Raw genomic sequence first — 17,295 nt, 5'->3', positions numbered from 1 at the left:
CAAAAAGCATCTGGAAGTATTTTGGTACACTCAATACGTTTTGGAAATTGAGCTGCAAGTTGAAGCATCAAGGGTTAGACCCTGAAGTCTTGATCCTGCTCAGGGGACATAACTTCAAGCTGTTATTTCTTGCTAAAGCGTCTGCAGAATCATCCCTGAGTCATGCTACAATGATCCGTATGCTGACCCATGCTGCCACCTAATTTCCATGTGGCCTTTCCCTGAGTCTGCCGGCATCTCAGACTGCATTTAGGGGATGTAACTGCCCACCGAGGGCCTTTTCCTGAAGGCAACCTGGGGGATTAAAGCAGAAAAGAGAAGCAAATTACTCTGTTTTAGTGCAAGGCACTGCAGGGTAATAAAACCCAGGTGATGACTTTGGCCAGAGGCTGATATTTGCTTGCAGAGCACCCAGCACAACCCAGTGAGCCCAGTAACAACCGGTGCCATTGAACAGTGGGCGATCATGAGCCGAAAGAGTGAGTCCCTGAGAAGCCTCGGGTTAAGGACTGCGCACTACAAAACCTCACGCAAGCCCTGTGTTGAGAGGTGCTGGTCTGGGAGCATCAATTTCATCCTCTGTGAGCAAACCTATCGAGGGAAAAGGGTTCATTTCTAGTCGCTTTCCCAGCTGTAACCGCGCTCTGACTGCTATGGAAATTAGCTCTACGGGTTAGATTTACAGCACTTTTTGAGGCTTGTAAAATCATTTGCTTCTATTAATACCGTTCTTTGCCCCACTGCCATTTTTATGATGGACAAATCTGCAAGTCACAGATGGAGAAAGACCAGAAAGAAGGAAATTAGGATAATATGAGGAGACCGATTTCAGGCCACACAAATTCAACTGGAAAGCTGGAATGTGAGCCCAGGGACTTTCTAAGAAATGCATTAACCTCTCACAATTTGGGGCCATAGAAAAATCACCACTGAAAAGGGGGATGAGGCTCATTACTTTCTGGAGCTGAAACGGAGAAATGACCAGGAGGTGAAAAGCAGAAGAGATGCTGGGAGTTTGGGGCTGGGTCTGTAGATGCACTTCCTCAGTTGCCACCCCCCCCAGAAAAACCAAATCTAGTCCCTGGTGGGCTTCTAATGTACTTCTGGGTCAGCACAAGGCCAGATCTGCCACCCCATGAACAGTAACACGAAGTTTACCAGAAAGTCTTAAGTGAGCCTTGCACTTAATTTATTATTCTGGGTGACTTTTTGTTACGTTTTAGTGTCTTTAAATACTCAGCTTCTTCCTAATTCTATGGGGAAGCCTTGGATGTCTCTTCCACGGTGAATTAACTCTGTACAACTGTATTCATCAGCTGGAAAATGCAAACATTTGTGTCAGGACTGTGGAAATGCAAATGAGGATAAAGACACATTTGCTCCTATGCTGTCCGTCCTGCTTTATATCCAGAGAGCCCAAATCCTTTATTTTAATATTAGCCTGATCTTTGCCATCTGCCAAGATTCAGCTTTCGGTTCTGGTGGATTTGTTTGTTTTATCTAAGTTATAATTCCGTGAGAAAGCAGTATCATAAAGGAAAACGTGACACACTTCAGTACAACACCAAAATGAAAAGAGGTTTACAAATCCTGTATTGCTTTGTATATCTCCATATATTTTGTTTTCTAAACTAGTCAAAAGGAAATAAAACAGAGTCAGCTTCAGTCTCCAGTCTTTATTTATTTGTATGAATGCCACTTGAATTTATTTGTATGAATTTATTTGTATGAATACCACTTTCCCAATGTAACTTTTTCTATCCCCTCTCTTGTTTGGTCTGGCTTAAAATACAATGCATTTTGACTGAACCATGAAAGCTTATAACAAAGTGATTAGAGACAGAGAAGGGAACAAAGCTCACTTTTGAGAAGGTTCAGATCACAAATGATCTTCTGACCTTGAAAATAAACCTGCTTCAGGAACAAAATTCAAATTGTAACTCTAACTAGGCAGCACCAAGGACATTTGCATCTTAAAGCAATTTAGAAGAGCTCATATAAAGTGCCTGATATTCTTTATGGTTTACTTTCCGTGATCTTTTCAGCATAAAAACTGTAATCCCTTCTTCAGCTGAACAACACCCATTTTTAGCAGCAGGGGCAGGTATTTCTAACCCATCCTGTGTTAACACCTGCATTTATTCTTGCCCAATCCCACCTGGCCAGTGCCTTCCTCCTGGCCAATCTTGCTCATCCACGCTCTGCTTGTGGGTATTTAATCCCTCTTATGGCCATGAACCCATTGAGTTCTGTAGTCTAAGGAGTTTTGTGTGTGTTTATTTATTTATTATTTTTTTAATATATGTGTTTTATGTATATAAAGGATGCTATGTAACTAGTGAGCGTGGTCAGGTTTTTCCAAGGTGATTCTCTGTTTGCAGCTGAGAATAGATGTCATAATAGATGTCATACCTTAAAGCATCCTGGATTTTTAGGCAGTGCTGTGTAATTTGGGAAGCAGCTAATTATGGAGCTTCCCTGAGGGCTCTGGTGGCAAGGAAGGAGTTGCTCGTGTGCTTTGGGGTGTCTGGGTGAGCTAGTGTCTCTGGGCAATCTCTAGCTGACTTCATAGTGTAATTTTTGAAGTCTACCTTGTAATGTTTTACCTGATGTCTAGCTTGGTGAGATTTGTAACCTTGTGAGTTATTTTCTAGGGCAAATGCTTAGAAACAAGCAGCAGCTGCATCTGCTGTACCTAGGTAGTGGCTAATGATGGGCTCTGATGGTTTCTCTAGTGATAGGCTGGGGGATAACAAAGTATGGGCTTATGATCTTGGAATAATTCACACTGAACATTGCAGGTATGGGCTTCTTAAAGGCCCCCAAAATTGATCAAGACCACCTCTGACTTCACAGCAGGACCCCGAGACTTCTGCCTTTGTTTGTCATTCCTGCCCCAAGACTCTTGATTTACTTGCACCCACCCTAGTAAATGTGCTTACAGTGGCAGCTTGGTTACAAGGGAGATGAGGCTGCTGTTATTAACAAACACATTAGTAGCACTTGAAGCTGTAACAATTCACAAGCCTGTGTTTAAGGCAGCTGGGAGCAGCAGCCTATCCACAAGTGCTGAGCAATTCTGAGATGCCAGGGATTTCTGAGTGTTAATTAAGCTTTCTCCCCCAGGTCACTGGGGAAATGCTTGCTGTCTGTTTTAACTTGGCCTTTTCTCCCTTTACAAAGACAGAAATCAAACATTAAGAAATGAGAAGATGGTGCAAGAATGATACAACAATCTATCAAATGCTTGCCAAAGCAGGAGTGGCTGACTCTAAGTGACACTGAGAAAACAGAAGCAACTTCCTTCCTAGATTAAAGGTGAAGTTAGAAGATCTCGTTAGCATATTTTAATGAGTTACTGCCCTTTTGGCTGACAGACAGTGACTTCCATGTGTGCATGGTACAGCTTGTAGAAGAGGTTGGCTTAACTCCTTTGTATGACTGTGGGCTCTCAGGCTGCAGATGGAGACTTGCTGTGCCCCAATGGTGGGAGCTGCAAGCCTCTGAAAATGTGCTAATGTAGTCACAGCAGGCCTCAGTGAAGGACGACGAACGTGGCAAGGTCTGTGTAAGCATAAAGTCAGTGGATTTGAGATGGGATCCCACTTTCCTAGCGCTCTGTCTTGCTACTGCCCCGAAAGAGCAGCTGTGAGGTTTAAGATGATATGAGGCATCCTAAAGGGTGAATAAAGTCGCTTTCATTTATCAGATAATGCTTTCTTCTTACTTACTTTTTTTTTTTTTTTCAATAACTCTTTGCAGAAGTACTTGGCACGGCTTCCTGCTCAATATCCTAGAGATATTAGAAAGTAGGCACAGGAGATAAGGGGTGGTTATTCACAGTGGGAGCTTAATCATAAATGGGTCCTGCTACAAATAAACATCTCTAAACAGATGCCTGGCACACAAGCAATGTCTCTATCCAGAGATTTATTCTATTTCATCAGTTTAAGATAATTGACAGGATTTTGTTTCATAAGTCTGTTTCAAGTTTGGGGGGGGGAGGAGGTGATCTTTTTTTCTGGAAGCTGGGAGCTTGCAAGGATAACTTGCAGCAACTTCAGCTTTTAAACATGTTTAACAGTAGTTCAAAATAAAAGCCACAACAATGATCACAACTGATGGATAGGGTCCTTCAGCGAGGCAAACTAGGGGGATTTGGCAACCCAGCCCTTCTCAGCAAGGATATCATGCAGTGCTTGGGGATGTTGGCCCTCCAGAACAGACAGCTTTACTGCTGGCACTGCAAATTAGGGCTTTCTGTTGTCTAAGCACTTGATCAAAAGCTTCTTGTCAGGAAGAATTAGTAGCTAAGAAAAAAAAACAACTAAAAATCTTAGGCTTGAAGCAAGCTGATAAATGATGTTTTTCCTTCTGGACCATCCATCATATTTTTTTTTCTGATCATAGTGATGCAAAGGATGGATGAGTTGTTTTTTCAGCTTGCTCTGACTTGCCATATGCAAAATATTTGTGTATGGGTGCTAATCCTCGCTCTCAGATGAGTTCCTCAATCTGTCTAACAAAGTTTTACACCCAACTGAATTTTCTTTTCAAGCTGGAACTCCATTCAGTCTCTGAGGTGTACTGGCAAGGCGTTTTTCCAAGATGCTTTCTTCATGCTCTACTGGATCACAAGAATGTTAAGTAGCTGTCAATACCATACAGAGTAATAGAAAGTGTAGTAGGCAGTCTTATACATATATTTAACCTCTAATGGGGATTCACTGGCTTCAGTTGGGTTCCTCTACAGTCAGGAACTCTCCAAAGTGCCCTTGCAGTGGCCAGACTCTGCCCAACTCTGACTGTGCAGTGGTGAAAAAGCATTTCCTTTTCCTGCTTCTCCCCTCCCTTAGTAAAAAGTACAGTCAAGATGATCTGCTATAGGTCTGATCCTTCATTCAGGTAGTAATTTAATGCTATGGATCCTCAAAGGAATTTAGCAGAATTCAGGTGTGGGTGTTTTGTAGGGCACTGACCCGCCCTAGCTTGGACATCAGGTGTAGATTTAGGGACGTGGCTTGAGGCACATTGCTCAAAATGTGAATATCAAGGTGGATTTTTTTCTCACTCACTACTTGAAGGGCTCAACCATTCATTAGCCAATAAAAATATATATACATTGCTGCAATATTACTCAAAACAGTGAATGAAATAGCAGTCCTGTTTTTCTTCTAGTGAAAGAAAGTCCATGTAAAATTTGGCACCTGCAGTAAGAGCTGAACAATGAAATAAACGTACCCATGAGTGAAGCAGAGCATTTTTAGCTCATGGCTTGCTTCGGCTGACATACAGTTGATGTCTCTATTTGACATGGCCTTCAGGAAGGATTTCTTTAATTCATTTATAGACCTTGAAGTGTAAAATTGATCTCTTCTGGCTGTTTCTGATACTTCTTAGCAAACAAATGCTCCTTCCCCCAGGAAAGGCCTTTATATACTTAGATTAATGATATGTAGAGTAACGGGAGCTCTTCAGTCAGCAGTCTAAAGGATAAGGCTTGAGCTATGACTGTTTCCTTGCTTATTAGGTAAGTGATGCATTAATTCTGTTGTGATGTTTATCTCAAGTAGCGCTATGTGTCTGGATGCTGTTAAGTGACTTAATTATCTTTTTCTGTCCTCTACTTGCAAAGAGGTCAAATGCAGTACAAGGTAGCAAATCCCCAGTAATTTGATATTGAACTATTTTCAAAGGTTATTTGTGGTACGGAAGCTTTTCTCCTTGTCAGATAGGAAGCACTCCAGTTTTGAGAATTCTGGAGTCCTGGAGCACAAAATACTTATTTCTGGATAATTTCAGGAGATGCGTAGTCCCTGATATCTGCATGAGACTCAGCAATGTCTGTTCTTTTGGTAGAAAGCTGTTAACACTGAAGACAGATCCATTAATGAACTGTGTTACCTTTAATAATTGTATTTTTTTTGAGCTGCAGTGTATTTCTGATTACAAAATGTAATTAGAACATGAAGCCCTTTAAGCTAAGGTACAGGTGCTAAGGTGTAGGTGGAGTTCTCGAAGTCCCAGACACTCTAGTGTCACTATTTAGTGACTGCTTAGTGCTTCCTTACACATTATGGCACTCAGTTTTCTAGTGCAAAGCTCAATCTTGTCCATCAGAAACTTCAAATATGGCCAAGCTGCCCTGGATGACCCAGATTGAAGCAGGATCCCACGTGGGCTTGAGTGTTGACATAGAAATAAGTATTTGATAGAATAAATCCATGCTGCCAGATTGCAATATGGGATTTTTGTTTCTGGATGGACTTGATCTCTTGTTTTGCAGGAACAGTGTGATTGGCATGTCTAAGCAGCAGGAAAACACTAGACAGCAGGATAATTCCACAAGGAAAGAGGAGAAAAGGGTAAGTTAACTCATGTATTTTAATTGCAGTTCTGTAAGAGGCTTCACCATAGCAAACAGATAGCATGTCAATAACAAAACAGAAATAAACCTGGCAGAGCAAATAACCTTTCCCCTTGCTAATTAATGAACCTGCTAGAAAATGCCAGGCAGGAAGCGTTCAAGGGACTTTGTGATGCTGTCACCCAGAGATGTCAGCAAGTCAATGTGGAGTTGAACATGAGCTGTGTAGATAAAGCAGGACTGACAGATTACTTCTGTGGACATTATTATAACTTCTGGAGATGACAATGAAAACTAGAGAGTTCTAAGCTACTCTATTCGACTTCTTCCTTTAATTCCTTTTAGCTGTCAGTTTAATCAGGGGCTGTGTGAACTTGGTTGTGAATTAAATCATACAGGGGAGTGGTTTGCTTAAGCTTCTGTATAGGGACCTGGGGTTTGGTGTGGTCCATATAACAGGCTGTCATTTGTTCTGTGGCCTCTGTAGACAGCCTCTCAACGTGGCAGCAATAGCACCAAAAGCCATCACAACGTGTCTGAGCAGCAGGCAACTGCAAATACTTTCACAAAAGCACACGCAGAAACAACGAGCCTCTGAAAGCCCTCAGATGGAAGGTAAACTGGAACATGACTGGCCTTGGATGTGGCATTTTTAATATTTACTGTTTTTTCTTGAGGAAAAACTATAATGTATGGAATTCAGTTTTTAATGAGATCCTCAGAAGGCTCCCACTACAGGAAAAACCCTTCCTAAAGCCTGGTGCCTGTTCTCAGTCTGTTGTGCAAAACCAGGCTCTCTGATGTGATCAGGCACTTGGCAGGCAAAATTCTTCTGCAAAATGTGTGAATTGCAAACACTCTATGTTACCAGATCCTGATGTCTTAAGTGTTACTAAAAGCTCCAGAGCTTTCAATAACCAGTCCTTTATTTCAGATTCTCCCACCCATCTAATGCAAGAACAAAGGGATAAGATTTACTGGGGAGACTTCAAGTGAAAGCGCTTCTGTGTCCTGCATTTCATCCTCCACTGAGCTTCAGCTACCAAGGAAATACATAGATGACGACACATCTGTTAAGAACACAGCAAGAACAATCTTTCTGCTTTCTCATCTCAACCACTTCAACAGAGCTAAATCCTCTCATCTTGCTTCATTACATGTTTACTTGCATGCTGTAATCAAATGTAACAAACTGATGTCCAAGATAACCTCTTGAGTGTACAATGCACACAGATTCTCAGAGCTGGAAATGCTTTTTGTTATGTCTGACAAGTGGTCTTTGACAAGCCGTGTGTGCAGCGAGTGATGCAAGGCACTGGCATAGTCACTGAATAACGTGGAAGCAGCCATGGGGTTGTGCTCTTTGAGTTGAGGGTTCAAGATCCCCTTGGCTTCCAAGTTAAGCTCATGGAGAGCTTCAGTCTGGAAATCTGATTTAAAGTGACTGGGCTGATAGTGCTCAACAGAACTGCAGCAAAATAGATAATGTAGCAAGTGTAGGGGTGAAGTCTCTGAAGCCAAGTCTGTATTAAGCTATTTTAAAAAATAATGAAAAATCAATACTACTTCCTGTCTTCATTTGCTATCAGGTGAGAATTTGGTGTTGCTTGTAATTTTTTCTCAGTGGCTTAGAAGCTTAACTTCTATCTCAAAGATGAGCTTGAATATTTGGGGAATGAAGTGATATTTATGGGGCCTAGTAGTTCTCTGCCTGTATGATTCTTCCATAGGATTCAACAAGGGACTGTTCAATGTGCTTCTTGGTTAAATAAAATCTTCTGGAGCAGTGTTCTGCATTTCATGTGCAAAGCTAGAGCTGGCTACCTAAAACCTTTCATTCTGGAGAATTTGGGGGCATTGACAGGTCCCCTAGGTCCTGAGGACAAGGGTAGGCCCGTGGGACCATAGAGGCCCGTAGAGGTAGGCCCGTAGAGGCCCATATACCTGTGGAAGGGTTGGTGGCTTACTCAGATCTCAGGCTGAGCGGATCCTGCTGTTTGGTGTCAGGTCCCTGCTGATTCTCCAGTCGCAGCAAAGCCCAGAAGAGGTCTGAACAAAGCCCTGGCTGCAAAATAAACCTGGTATGTGCAAACCGGGAGTGGTCGGGAGACAAAGGGAAGGGACGTGGCCGAATTGCATTCCCCTGTAGTGAAGAAGGAAAGATGTATTATCAAAAATGGTTTTTCTTTGTCTCGCATAGCTACAATAAAAATGTTCAGGCTGCAGAACCATGAAAAGAAATTCATTTACTTGGACTACGCAAGGAATTATGATGAGATTTCTAGCTAATGGCCTTTGACAGATAGAAGGGGTAATAGAAATGCAACTTTATTCTCAATCAAAGAAGCAATGAAATGAGGTTTTGAAATGATAAACCTTGTCACACTGAAGCCATCTATTTGTTTTGTGAAAGAAGCAGTTTCTGACTGAGCAGGAAAGGGAACTGGGGAGGTCAGTGGGACAAGCCTCAAAGAGCAAAGCAATCGGGGGACACCAACCTCAATTTAGTGTAGCTATGATTACTGCCCTTCCCCAAAGCAATCAGTGGCTGTGTAAAGATGCAGTTTACTAGTGTCTTGTGCTGTCCCAGTGTAGCTGAACTTCTGGTTAGCACTCCATGCTTAAAAATCACACCCTTAACCACCAGCTATGGCAGGGCAAACCCTCACGCTACCATGCTGCTATGATATAAGTAGGGGTGCAAACTGACTTGGAGTGTTTGCAGTAGGAAAACACCAGCATGGAGCTGTTGTCTGGATTAGAAGGTTGAGTGCTGGTCAGCAAGAAACAAGAGAAAGTACACGGTGCTTTTTACAGATCACTTCAAGGCTTTCAATATCAGAGTTTCCTATAACCAGACACTAGCTGCCACGAGATTGATCTGTCTGATACAGGGGAAATAAAAGCCCTGGAAAGGCATACAGAGGGGCAAAAAAAATTATTTAATGTGATAGAAGCAAATGGTGCTTCTGGGAAATAGCTCTCAAGAAATGCCAGAAATGCTAATTCTAAATACATGAGCTTTTCCAGCCTCAGCAATAAGAGATTAGCAACAAAGGCTATTATTTTATCAGGTAAAATTAAGAAGATAAAAAGGCGCTAAATAGTTAACGTTAATGAAGGACCCAATTTTGTGCCTCTGTGAAGCGAGAAGTAATTTCACAACTGTTTTCCAGTGGATGCTGACTGGAACACGAATATTCTGCTGCTTGAAGAGCTATCACCAAAGCTACGCATGGGGTGGACCACTTTTATTCTGAGTGTTTTTGCAGAGAGCACAGCAATGTAATAAGTGTGTTATGGGTGACTCAGGCCTGATAAATCTTCAGGCTCAGGCTACGATTTACAGGAAGGAAAAATAAACCTTTTGAACCACGAGATGAAAAACAACCCTGGGTCTGTTGCTAAATATAGCTCTGGTTGTGAAAGCAGAATTTGATTTGCAGAAATTTACCGAGGTAGGGAATGGCAAGACTGAATATAAAGTAATGTAACGGGGTAAGAATCAGCAGCATGCATACAGAGTGGCAGAAAAGGAGGGTGAAGACAGAAACCAGACAGTTGCAGGTTTTAAACAAGCAGGATTAGGCTGTGCTTTCAGCTGGAGCTTGAAGCCTGAGCATCTGCTTCAGCAAGATGGCAGTGGCCATGGGAGACATTTGGGTTTCACAGATTTTCACCTGTAGAAAACATCCATTACTTCTTCCTTACCCTCGGTTATAACATTTTTTTACTGCCTGAGAGTCTAATACCGTATGTTTCATTGGAGCTGTACTTAATTCATATCTGTTTAAGTCATATGCTTATAAATGACCCAAGGGACAGATCCAGAGCTCATGGACTTGCGTGCAGTGCCAGTGGTCAGGGATGCTGTACAAGCCGAATGAGCTTAATATATACCACTATAGCTTAATATATACCACTGTATACCACTTTTTGCAAAGCCACTGCAGCATTTGCCAATGCTGGTCCTAAACACCCTATTAACTAAATGTTTTGAAGCTGTTACAGCATACTAATAATGATGAATACTTTTTGTGGGTGCCATGGAGTGCTGTAGGGAAAATCAATGGTCTGCGTGGGAATAAATCTTGCTTTTTTGTCTTTGCAGCAAAATATATCTTTTGAAAGTACAGAGAAGACAATGACTAAAATTGGCCAGAAAAAGGTATCAACATCAGTCGAGAATAACTACAATAAAAACATGTATTACAGACACTAATGATAACATGAGTAACTGTGAGCCTTAAATTTTAAAAGGAATACAACTTGACAATGTATCACTTTTGGACAGAATAATTTTTTTATTAATTTTCTTTTGCTCAGTAGTGGAGTCTATCCTAAGACTTTTTTAGTTCTGTGAATCTGGAAGATTTAGTGCTAGAAATCCCATTGCCCTCCATCCCCATGCAGAGTTTTGGTGTGTGGATATTAAACGCATAACCGTGCTAATATGCCAGATATCTGCCAAATAATTTCTGCTGGATCTGGAAACATAATTGCTGCTGAGACAAAAATGATTGAAAACCACTTGAAGTGTTCAAAGTCCAGCTGAGGCAGAAATACGTATTCTGCCTCTTTATTCTTCCAGTGACTGCATATCCATTGAAGTCAGATAAAACACCCAGCATTACTCAACACTTGAAAGACCGAATGGCATTTGTGCTGCAGTTGAATTGTTCTTAAGAAACTACTAGAATTTCAAACCCTCAGCCATTTTTACTGCAAACTGATACTGTCCCAACTTGTGCAGGCTTAATGAAAACTGGCGTCCTTTTAACCAAAAAAGAAAGTGAGAAGAATCAGGTGTCCTCATTGTATAAAGAAATAAAGCTGATATTCCAGAGATTTTACACGGACTATATTTTTCACAGATACAGTTCCCCAGATAATGGAGCATACCTCTATGTACTGTTCAAAGAGTCTTAAAGAAAAGATGTACATAAAGGTTGGTTTTGACCTAGATTTTTCTTTGATAGCTTTCCACTTAGCTGCTAGTGGACAGGCAGAAAGCCATCAACCCTCTTAGCAGTATTAATGCCTGCAAAAGGGATATGAGAAATGACTGATAACTGACTTTTTCCCTTGTCCTTACAGATGGTAACTCCTGTGTCCTAATACCTGGTTTGAACACTTACAGTCTGAGGAAAGAAGCTGGGCATTGAGGGACTGATGCTCAGATTAGGGAAGCTCTGCCGAGGTACACTGATTTATGCTACTTGCAGCTGCTGGAAATCCAGCAGCGCTGAAATCAGCACCACAGAGATTTATGCCAGTTTGGAAATCTACTTCCCCCCCCCCCCACTTCTTTTCAGAATTGGGCTCTCTGAAGTCAGTGGTGTTATACAGATTTATATGAATGACTTTTCTAAGAAATCCCTACACACCACCCAAAATCACTGTAGTACTTAGGAGCATCTTCATCTGACAGATGCTATCATCCTCTTTTCTGCATGCTGCTTATCTAATCACGTGGAATTGGATGCTTATATTGCACACAATTGAGTCTGTTAGTGGGATCCTGATCTGATTGGGGGGTCCCAGAGCTGTATGAGGGATTATGAGGATAAAAGGCATGGAAACACAGAACACAGATCTAGAAAAATGTGATTTTAGATTGCATTAAAAGGCCTGAAGATGCTTTTGTTATGCCTAACCTGAAAGAATAACCAAAACATAAACAAATTATATCATAATCCCATAAACAGGCCGTTTTAAAACGCAGCTATTGAAAGGCGTTTTTTTTCTGTGTAGAATTTGGTGTAAAGATTTTAATAATTTTAATCTTCTTTATAAAAAGGTAATGTAAGTTTCCAGTGCACAGCAGTCCCAGAAACCTAGACTTTCTTATTAGAGCCATAAAACCTCACCCACCTAAATGCAATTGCTGATCGGAAGCAGCTGAAATATTTCAACCTTAAGGCAAATTATTTCCCAATGTTATACTTTTACTGCAGCATTTTGTTATAAAAGACTGGGTGGTATCTATCCCCAGCCATGCCCTAGTGCCTTTATCTTATGTGTTCCTCCCTCCTCTACCTTTTATTCTGAGTGCAATTGAAGGATTTGAAGATTGCCATTAAATGGAACCATTTTTCTTTTTTCTTTAACATCTTCCTTTGTTTTTTGTTTTTTCTTCTTCTCTCCTGGATTACCTGTGTAAGAGTGTCTATAAATGTCAGAGCAAGTCAGGCGTGCAACAGCCGGAGACTAAATATAGAGTCTAATAAAAACATACAGGCATAGGAGAATGCCACAGGAAGGAGAACACCTCCAGTTCTTGTGACAGATGCTCCACTTATTCACAGCAGGGGTTTGTTAACTTCTCCACCACGGGCCAGGTCTTGGTCTCACCAAAGCGTTGAATGCTTCAGTAAGAGTTATATCATCCAGAAAGAGACAAATCTGTTTGCAAACACTCTCTGCTGGGGCCGGATTTCTTTTGAAGACTTGAGCCCCATCAGACACCGCAATGGCAAAGAACTCAGCACTAATGTTCAAATTAAGCATTGTAAGAAGCAATGGGAGGAGATTCAGGGCTTATTTCAATTTTCAGCTGGAGATGGGACAGAACCTGCAGTGCCTGAGAGCTGGGAGAAGGGCTAAAATGAGGTGAGCCACCCCACTCCCAAGGTTCAAAAATCCACTGCAGCTGGTGATGTAATTGCTGTTGTTTTTAAGACCATTAGGTAAAACTCATATTAGAAATAAATATTTTAGTGAGGCCTTTATTTGTATGCCCAGTGTTGGTGCTAAAAATATGAGAAAATAAAGAGATAATTATCCAATTCCTGTTGATCATGGAATGCCTAAGAGTTTTTTAATAACAGAAATAAAACAGATTGATATGCATTCCACCACCTACTAAATTCACTGGGTTTGTTCTTATCTGGGATAAATCAGCACATGCCTCGTGTAAACAAGGTATTGGATCTGGCAGTTCGCAAAAAATCTATGATACAAGAGGATTAATGTGCTTTTAAATTTGTTTTTGAAAATGACATGGACATTAAACTGATCAGCTCAGCTGCAATGTGCTTGCCCAAAGAGTTTTGCAATCCAATAATCACATAACAGACTTTCCTAGAGATCTCAACTAATGCCAGATGGAAAAAGGTGAACAAAGAGAACGGCAAGATATGAGAAGGAGGGTTGATGCAGTCCTACCCTCACCTCTGAGAATTGCTTATCAGTTGTCCCGTTGATCCGGGCCTCTCTTCTGTAGGATGCTTGCCAGTGGATATACCTTTGGGCCAGCCTTAAAAAAGGGTCCACGAGTCTCCTATCTTACATGTATACGTGTAGATGATTGAAGATATACGTGGGCCTTAGCTGTCCACAGCTTGTTCTGTGCAGAGGGAGTTGTTTTTTTTTCTAGTGGCATTGTTTTAGATTGATCTTGCCTGGCCACCAGACACCACCCAGCTGCCTTCTCACCCCCACCCCTCTGCAGGATGGGGCAGGGAGGAAAAAAAGGGTGAGAAAGGCCTCGTGTGTTGAGACCAAGACAGCAAGATTACTTCCCAACCACCACCATGGGCAAAACAGACTCAGTTTAGGAAAAATGTATTTATTGTCAATAAAAATAGATTTGGACAGTGAGAAGCAGTGGCAATAAAATACTTTCCCCTCTAACCCCACCTTTCTCCTAGACTCAACATCACTCCTTCATTCCCTACTCCTCTTCCTCCTTGCCTACTCTTGGAGTCCAGCACCTTTGTTTTCTGTAATAAAATAGCATCATCGTGGGTATAATCCCAGGCAAGATGATAGCTGAGGAGAACCTCTCATCAGACCCCTGGGCTCTGTTATGCACCCTGACACTGCTGCTCTCTTTATAACTGGTAAGGCATGCCTCCCTTTGGAAGGCATTCCTTACTAGAGCTATCAAAAATTACTTTTGACTAGCTTACAAAATACACCATGCTTTTAATTAATCAGGTAGAAAGACAAACGTATTTAAGATACAGGTTGGTAATTTATTCAAAGACAGCTGCAGTCAGATAAACTGCCTAAGATGCTATTGTTTTGCCAAAAAAAAAAAATATTCTGCTCATTGATCTCCCTGGATTGCTTTTATTTTGTGGGTAAATGTGTTTGTAGTTTTGAAGACAAGTTATAATACAACCAGATTGTGTGTTTTCAGCATTTTAGAAACACCCAAACTGAGGCCAGAGCCTCAGTTGCCATAAATTAACTCACCTGCATTAGGGTCCAGTGATTTCAACAACCCCCTCCTAACCACCTGGGAATAATAAAGAGCATTTTTAAGGCTTTAATTGCCCCTCAATCTATTGAACAAGGAAATAAGACAGGGGAGTAGTACTGATCTCATTTTTTTTTGACCTGCCTGCCTTTTAGTCATACCTCGGGTCAGAACTGGCTTTTTCCCCTAAGCGTTCCTCTGTGTGAGGGGGTGGACAGAGAAGACTAAAAGATGGATGGCAGCACCTATCCGTACTGCTTAGATGTAATTACTTTGATTACGTTACTTTTTGCTGGAAACAGAAGAGTAAGCTCTTCTCCCCCCAAGGATTCAACCTTACTGAGTTTCTGTTTGTTCCCCAGTACCTTCAGAGCACTTCACACCTGCAGGTGCTGCTGAAAAAATGCTGACTTGCAAGTGGACTGGATACAGGAACATGAGATGGAGGAGAACACTAAAATGCTCTTCCAGCCTTCCCACAGCCTGTCTGCAGCTGGAATGTAAGTGCATGCTCTTTTCTTGCGTTTTGTGAACTGCAGCTCGATGATGTTCGTGGGGACGCTGTGGTACAAGGTGCTACTTCTCTCCCTGCCTGCTGAGTTTATTTACTCTTACTGCTACAGCTAACCCCTGGAGGGGTTTCTGAGACGTTCACTTGTTAGGAGCATCCTGGTCCTGGAGGGATACGTATCAGTTGTCTGAAAAAGTAATGAAATAATTCTGCGGGAGACGTCTTCCGCAGAACAGTGTTGAGCAGGTGTCTGGCCCGAGGGGTACCTGGAGAAGGGCAGCGATGCAGGCACCGCGGGTTTTGCTTTGGTGCTGTAATTAGGTACAGGAAGGAAGACGAGTGAAAGCCCATTGTTATTCCGCTCAGAGCTTGGTTTTGCTAACGCAGCACAGCCTACGCTTCTGACTCACTGGTCTCTGCCAAGCAGAGGACTTCTTCCAAGCAGAGCTGCTTGACTCAAAGTCAGATCAGAGCAAGCAGGAGCATTTCCAGGGCTTCTCTACAGGCAGCTGCCATCTCATCTTCCTTACCTCTTGCTTTGCCTCTAGACAGCTTGTCGTGTAATTTTATGGAGCAGGTGGTAAGGGAGAGAGGTCATCAGCCAGTACAGATATCTTTTCATTAATCTCTTGACTCTTTCAAAGGCATCTGAAATAGGAACATCAAAATTAGAAGGTCCTAGGTCATATAACACATATAAATCAGCCAAGCTGGCAATGCTTTAGCTCCATGCGCTGTTTGATTCAGCAAGAGGTATTTTTACAACATTGCAAAGGTATCTTTCTGCCATCTTGAGCTGGCTGCCTGCCTGCGTGCGTGGCTGTTGGGAGCCTGTCTGTCAGGAGAGCAGGAGCAGGTTACTCCAACACAGGAGGGCGAAGCTATGAAAGGGAACAGCTGTGCCCCCGTGAGCATATGGTATCCCTGACTCCAAATCCCTTTTGTGCAGAGGACAGTTCCAATATGGGCATGTCTAGCAGGTTAGTGTATCATCTCCTTTGTTAGGAAGGAAGCTTACAACGTGAGGCTTCTTGCAGTGTCATTCTGGCCTTTCTGTGCTTTCAAAATAGCTGTCTTGATGCTAGGAACTAGTCTGCAACTGGTTTAATTGGTCTGCTGACATATGGAGCAATACCAACTGGTGTCAGCTGGATATCTGTCTGAGAGCTCCTATGGTCTTGTTGGCTAGTTCAGATAACATTTAAAAAAAAAAAAAAGGTGAAGATTACCTCTAAGAAGTCATCAGAAGGACTAACAGGAGGATTGGGATGCTAATGTATTTTCCTAGAGGGATTTTTCCTCCTGATTTCTGTGGCAGAAATTCTTATCTGTACATTGTGAACAGCAAAACAGAGCAGCTTGCTCAGACTCTAGTGTGGAATTTGCTTAGTCTTATCATTAGCTATATTTGCAGGGTTGATTCTTTTCACACCTACTGTGGAAACTAGGAGTCACTCTGCTGGGCTGCAGCAATTTAAATGTGATCAGAAACCCTCACATTTCAGCACAATGGTGTGGGTAAGCTGAGCTGAACGTCAAGCGTCTGATTTGAAGCTGTTAAATCAGAGAGGCCATGCTGAAGGAAATGTGCCATTCCCTAGAGAGCTGGACAAGGCTTTATTAGGTTGGTTATTGGAATGATTTGAAATTCCATCTTTGCTCCCGGGAATTACAGAACTAATTATAATATGGCAATAATATCTTTTTGACAGAGATCTGAGAGCCCTCGATGAATGTTCCTTATGTCTCTTGTGTGGTAGGTGAGAAGGATCACATTGTCCACAGGTTTGCCCATTTTGAAAAATGATGATGACAGGCAAGAGGTGGGTCTCCTTTAATGAGCTCTGATCCTTTGATGTAGTTCCTTTGTTCTGAAGGACTTTTGTCTCCTTGGGGCACACCTTACACTGCATTGATATGAATTTCATAGGCTATTTTGCAGGATCATTGTTACTATATTTATGGCTGGCTTTTTATGAGTATACTTTGTGAGAAGGTTTGGTCTAAATCAGAAATGAGAGGAGAATTGGGATGGTTATTTCTTGTGGTTATTACGCTGAAAGCGAAATTGAATTTCATATATTTTAAGATTCTGTGCTGTAATTTGGTCTCCTTTTTGCCTTGGCATTGTATCTTGGGTGGCTAAGGAATTTCATTTAGGATAATTTTCTTGCTAGTGTACAGGAAGTTTTTTCTGCCAGAGAAAATTAC

General features: G+C 41.8%; 2 long non-coding RNA genes across 18 annotated transcripts in view; both read left to right on the top strand.

Annotated features, from left to right (window-relative positions):
- Nucleotides 1-2,153: 2,153 nt before the first annotated feature.
- Nucleotides 2,154-8,959, top strand: LOC310886738. Of its 7 annotated transcripts, none has more exons than XR_014575457.1 (6): nucleotides 2,258-2,363; nucleotides 2,736-2,801; nucleotides 3,188-3,318; nucleotides 6,287-6,365; nucleotides 6,855-6,982; nucleotides 7,302-8,959. It is a non-coding gene; the product is annotated as an uncharacterized lncRNA (long non-coding RNA). The 7 variants fall into 7 exon arrangements; XR_014575458.1 differs by having other exon boundaries at nucleotides 3,184-3,318; XR_014575453.1 differs by lacking the exons at nucleotides 2,258-2,363; nucleotides 2,736-2,801 and adding an exon at nucleotides 2,154-2,207 and having other exon boundaries at nucleotides 3,184-3,318.
- A 4,771-nt stretch (nucleotides 8,960-13,730) lies between these two features.
- The window catches only part of LOC310886737, a 170,498-nt gene continuing 166,933 nt past the window's right edge, over nucleotides 13,731-17,295 (top strand). For 4 of the 11 annotated variants that reach the window (XR_014575445.1, XR_014575446.1, XR_014575448.1 and 1 more), the window contains exons 1-2: nucleotides 13,793-14,837; nucleotides 14,936-15,073. This is a non-coding gene — a long non-coding RNA (uncharacterized lncRNA). Of the gene's footprint in view, nucleotides 14,838-14,935; nucleotides 15,074-17,295 lie in introns of all 11 variants that reach the window. The other 7 variants (XR_014575447.1, XR_014575449.1, XR_014575451.1 and 4 more) reach the window with 4 other exon arrangements.

This window comes from Anser anser (assembly GCF_964211835.1).
Source record: "Anser anser genome assembly, chromosome: 26".
Taxonomy (NCBI): domain Eukaryota; kingdom Metazoa; phylum Chordata; class Aves; order Anseriformes; family Anatidae; genus Anser; species Anser anser.
The sequence above is the reverse complement of the archived record's forward strand: the minus strand, read 5'-3'. Positions and strand labels throughout refer to the sequence as shown.